Raw genomic sequence first — 6,000 nt, 5'->3', positions numbered from 1 at the left:
CAACTTTATAAAAATTGGGAAGAATGGGAAGGGGTAAAAAAAAAAGCAAGGTGAATCATTGATTTTCAAACACACAAAAGCTGGAACAATTCATTTCCAAGATGCAATATTTGTAACTGTTAAAAAGCAAGTTCTTCATGCAGAATAAACGCATACCTACTGGAGAAACAGATTTCTACGAATACAGATCACTAGAAATTTAAAAAAATAAAAACTAGGCCATCTCCAGCTCCTACATTTACTTTATGAATTACCTGTTTCCCAAGTGGCAGTACTATCTTAATTTCCCACCTAGAGTGCATAAGGGTTTCATTTTTCCTACATCCTTGCCTATGTGCTTGTATTTTGTGGGTGGGAGGGAGAACCTGGGGCCATAACTATTGGTACTTAAGGGCTACCTTTGGCAGTTCCTGTAGGAACTGGGGAACCGTATTTGGTGCTTCGGATCAAACCAAGGTCACTCACATGCAGGCAAAACCTTAACCCCTGTGCTGTCTCTCTCACCCTCTACCCATAAATTTTTAATAGTAGCTATTGTAACAGATGTGAGAGATTTCATCACATAAACTTCAGCAAGACTTTGACCAGAGATAGATTAGGATACTTGGCTTGAATGGGGCTATGGCCACAACAATGCTTTGATTCCTGACGCTATATACAGGTTCCCCCAATGCCATCCTGAGTACCTCAGGATATGGCCCTTTCCCTCCAAAACAAACTTTTGGAAATAGTTTTTTCACCTGGATTTTAAATATTCAGAGCAGGAATCATCCACAATGCTAGGTCCTTACTCATATTTTTCCTAGCTTCCACCATACAAATGAACATAGCAACCAGATTGATACAAATTCATATATGAAGCGTTAGGTTTTATTTAAGGTGTGTTTTTTTTTCTTGTTTACAAATTAATTCAAGCTTTCATAGAGTTCCAGTGGTATAAATGTTTACATAGATCTTTCAAAGTCTGACCACTTAAGAGATCATTATTACGGGGCCAGAGCGATAGCACAGCGGGTAGGGTATTTGCCTTGCACGAGGCCGACCCGGGTTCGATCCCTGGCATCCCATATGGTCCCCCAAGCACTGCCAGGAGTAATTCCTGAGTGCAAAGCCAGGAGTAACCCCTGAGCATCGCTGGGTGTGACCCAAAAAGCAAAAAAAAAAAAATCATTATTACGGCGGTTGCTGTTCTATCAAATATTTATATTTGCACACACATGTATTTTAGAAGAGTATATATACTCGTTTACAGCCTGCCTTAATATATTAGTATCGTTTCATCTCTATAACAATTTTGTTACAGTATAATTTTTAACCAATTTCTTATTGATAGGCTTTTTTGTTTGTTTTTGTTGTCATCCTGGGCCTCTTTCCACCTTATTTTTACTTCAATCTCCATCATAAGTTAACATTGTACATCTTTCAAACACTTAAATCAAACTACTGTTTACTACCTGAACCAAACTGATTATTTTACTTTATTAGTAGGTGGGGGTTTTGTTTGTTTTAAATTTTGGGCCACTCCCAAAACTTGGAGGTCTTGCAGGTACAGGGATTGAACCTGAGCCTCCTACAGGTAAAACCTGTGTTTAGCCCATTGAGCGCTCTCTCCAGCCCCTAACCTGATTTCTTTTTGGTGGGGAGGGAAGCTGGGGGACACACCCAGGGTGCTCAAGGGTTATTACTGGCATTGCATTCAGGAATTACTCCCAGAGGGCTTAGGGAACCATATGGAATCCTGGGGATTGAATCCAGGTCAGCTGCCGTGCAAGACAGGCACCCTGCTGACTGTACTATTTCTCCAGCCCCTTCTCATCGAGTTTTTTTCGATCACAGCGGTGAATTCACTTTGAACTGAAATTCATTCTGGCACTACTGTGCTGAAAAAACAGCATACCTCTTTTAAGTTAAATAAAACATGATTTTTAAATATTACTAATCTAGTGATCTGTGTTACTATTATAAATTTCATGACTAGATGGTGGTTTTGGTTTTGGGTTTGTTTTTTTAGGGACGGGGGTTAGACCACACCCAGTGATGCTCAGGGATTACTCCTGGCTCTGCACTCAGAAATTACTCCTGGTGGTGCTTAGGGGTTCCATGTGGGGTGCTGGTGATCTAACCCAGGTCAATCATGTGCAGTGCAAGTGCCCTATCCACTATACTATCTCTCCAGTCCAAACAGCTTTGCAAAAAAAAAAAAAAATTATTTTTATTTTGTCATGCCTGGCAATAGTGCTCAGGGCTTACTAGCTCAGGGCTTACAGAAAGACCCCTAGCTCTCTGCTCTGGGATCACTCATGTCGGGTTGGGGGGCCATATGGAGTGCTGAGGGTTTGAATACAGTTGGCTATATGCAAGGCTAACACCTACCGGCTGCATCATCTCTCCGGCAGGTTTCTCTGTTTTTTGTTGCTTTTTTTTTTTTTTTTTGGCTCTCAGACATCAGCACTCAGGACTTATTTTGGCTTTCTGTTCAGGGATTTGCATGTGATCCTTGCACAGGGGCCATGCTAATCTTCTCTGTACCATTCCAGTTTTAGTATATGTGCTGCCAATGTTCAGGGATTGGGCTGGAGCAAAAGCACAGTGAGAGGGTGTTTGCCTTGCATGCAGCCGACCCAGGTCCGATTCCTCTGTCCCTCTCGGAGAGCCCAGCAAGATACCGAGAGTATCCTGCCTGCACAGTAGAGTCTGGCAAGCTCCCCGTGGCATATTTGATATGCCAAAAACAGTAACAAGTCTTACAATGGAGATGTTACTGGTGCCCGCTCGAGCAGATCAATGAGCAATGGGATGACAGTGACAGTGACAGTGATACAGTTCGGGGATTACTCCTGGTGGTGCTCAGGCAGCAATCTGGGTCTGCCAGGAGTAAGGTAAGCACAGTATCTGCTATACTGCCTCTCGTAATCAGGTTCTAAGTGTCCAGGTCACCTATATATGAAACATCATTTTTATTGTTTTTTGTGTCACACCCTGCATTGCTCAGGGCATTCCATCTTTGCCCAGGGATCACTCCTGGCAGTTCATGTGTGTAAGGGGAGGAAGGCATATAGGGTCCTAGGGATAGAACTTGGGCCAGCCACATGCAAGACAAGCAAGCACCCTGTCCCACTGCACTACATATGAAACATCTTTTTTTTTTTCTTTTTGGGTCACACCCGGCAATGCACAGGGGTTACTCCTGGATCTGCACTCAGGAATTACTCCTGGCGGTGCTCAGGGGACCATATGGGATGCTGGGAATCGAACCCGGGTCGGCCGAGTGCAAGGCAAACGCCCTACCCGCTGTGCTATTGCTCCAGCCCCCGAACATCCTTTTTTTTTTTTTTTTGGCTTTTTGCATCACATCCAGTGTTGTTCAGAGGTTACTCCTGGCTCTGCACTCAGGAATTACTCCTGGCGGTGCTCAGGGGACCATATGGGATGCCTGGGATCAAACCCAGGTCGGCTTCGTTCAAGGCAAATGCCCTATCCACTGTACTATCACTCCAGCCCCCTATGTATGACACATCTTAATTCTGTTCTGCTTCTCATATTCCTTCCAAACTCAGGTTGGTTGCTTATCTTTTAGGTTCCCTTGGTTAATTATATTCCACAAACCTATAAAACAGCAACATCCCCGTACCAGATATACATATCAAAGCCACAACCTTCCCATTTTCGTGTGAAGATTTGAAAACAGCCAAGTTGGCTTAACCCTGGAGCCTTGACATACACCTCATGATTTTTTTTATAGCAGTTTTATTCATTCTCAGCAAAATTTAGAGACGATACAATTGGTTAAAGGATAAACACACTACATTATATCCACACAATGGACTGACAGGAAAAAAATGGATCGGCTATTAAAGCTCATAACATTATGGATTAATGGATTCATCACAAACATATTATCCTAAATTAAATAATCCAGACATTAAAAAAAATCTACATATTATAGAGTTACATAAAATGACATTCAGTTTAGACCAAAATATTCATATGGAAGATGTTTCAAGGGATTGTGGAAAGAGAGTGATTGGCTATAATCTATTTTTTGCAATGCCAGGGGTTGAATCCAATACCCAAAATGTAATGCTGTACATTACCATCGAACCACTTCCCTGGTTCCAGGAGGGGGTCCCTATAAAGGGCCATCATGCCTATGTGTATATATACATATCTATAGTGATTATGCAATTTCATGCATTCATGCAAATTCATAAAACTATACATAAAAACCTGCACATAAAAAATGGGATACACCTCATGATTTTTGTTTGGGATTTTGAGCTGACCCAAAGCAGACTTTGAAATTGTCTTAAAAGGACCTAACAGACCCTCTTTAGGATTCTAGCCTTCCCAAAATGGGATATTTTTAGTAGATAGTAGATTTTAAAAACATGGTGAGTTTTATTGTTAGGTTTAGTGCCATATCTGCTGTGCTCCTCTTACTCCTGACTGCATGCTTAGAGATCACTCCTGACCATACTCAGGGGATCATATGGGTGGCAGGATGAATACGAAGCAAACATTCCTGTACTACTTCTCTGGTCCTAAAAGCTTTTAGGTGTTTTTGTTTTTAGGATGTTTTTTTGTTTTGTTTTGCTTTTTGGGTCACACCCTGCGATGCACAGGGGTCACTACTGGCTCTGCACTCAGGAATTACCCCTGGTGGTACTCGGAGGACTATAAGGGATGCTGGGAATTGAACCGGATCGGCCACATGCAAAGCAAACACCCTGCCCACTGTGCTATCACTCTGGCCCCTAGCACGGTGTTTTTTAAAAAGCTTATTTTCCCAGAGTTGAAAGAGGACTGAATACAGCAGATAGGATGTTCGCCTTGCACACAGCCTATCTTGGCTCAATCCATGCCACCAAAATGTGTTCCCCCAAACATAGCCAGGAGTGATCCCTGAGAGCAGAGCCTACAGTAAACCCTGGGCACCTACAAGTGTGATCCAAAAACAAACAACAAAAAAAAAATAAACCAACCAAAAAAATCTCCCATTTTCCTTCCCTAGAAGGAATAGCCAGTTTTTGTGTTTCCTCCTTCAACGTTCTTTTTTATGTACTAGATCCGGACCAAAACCACAAGACTTTGAATACTAGATTTGGGGAACAGGGAGCAACTTTGTATTATAGATTTCAACAAAAATACAACATAGATGGGGGCTGGAGTGATAGCACAGCGGGTAAGGCGTTTGCCTTGCACGTGGTCGACCCGGGTTCGAATCCCAGCATCCCATATGGTCCCCTGAGCAGTGCCAGTGGTAATTCCTGAGTGCAAAGCCAGGAGTAACCCCTGTGCATCGCCAGGTGTGACCCAAAAAAAAAAAAGCAAAAAAAAAAAATACAACATAGATTTTTTTAGATACTTAAACATGCTGTATATTAATTTTTTTTTAAAGCTATACACTATCGGGCTGGAGCTATTGCACAGTGGGTAGGACGTTTGCCTTGCATGCGACCTACCCGGGTTCGATTCCTAGCATCCCATATGGTCCCTGAGCACCGCCAGGAGTAACTCCTGAGTGAAAAGCATTGCCAAGTATGACCCAAAAAGAAAAAAAAAAGCTATACACTATCGGGGGCTGGAGCAATAGCACAGCGGGTAGGGGCATTTACCTTGCATGCGGCCGACCCGGCTTCGAATCCCAGTATCATATATGGTCCCCTGAGCACCACCAGGAGTAATTCCTGAGTGTAGAGTCAGGAGTAACTCCTGGGTATCGCCGGGTGTGACTCAAAAAGCAAAAAAAAAAAAAAAAAAAGCTATACACTATCTTACATTATCTTAATGTCGCTAAAATAGATATATTAGGATTGCCAAGGGGCTGGAGCGATAGCACAGCAGGTAGGCCATTTACCTTGCACTCAGTGGAACTGGGTTCGATTCCTCCGTCCCTCTCAGAGAGCCCGGCAAGCTACTGAGAGTATCTCACCCAATGGCAGAGACTGGCAAGCTACCCATGGCAAATTCGATATGCCAAAAACAGTGACAAGTCTCACA

At 42.8% G+C, this 6,000-nt stretch overlaps 1 non-coding gene across 1 annotated transcript; it reads right to left on the bottom strand.

Moving 5' to 3' along the window:
* Positions 1-2,460: 2,460 nt before the first annotated feature.
* On the bottom strand, positions 2,461-2,563 carry LOC129406217 (U6 spliceosomal RNA). The gene has a single exon (XR_008630878.1). It is a non-coding gene; the product is annotated as a U6 spliceosomal RNA (small nuclear RNA).
* Positions 2,564-6,000: the final 3,437 nt, after the last annotated feature.

Source organism: Sorex araneus, chromosome 6 (genome assembly GCF_027595985.1).
Source record: "Sorex araneus isolate mSorAra2 chromosome 6, mSorAra2.pri, whole genome shotgun sequence".
Taxonomy (NCBI): Eukaryota; Metazoa; Chordata; class Mammalia; order Eulipotyphla; family Soricidae; genus Sorex; species Sorex araneus.
This window is presented reverse-complemented; position numbering and strand designations above follow the sequence as displayed.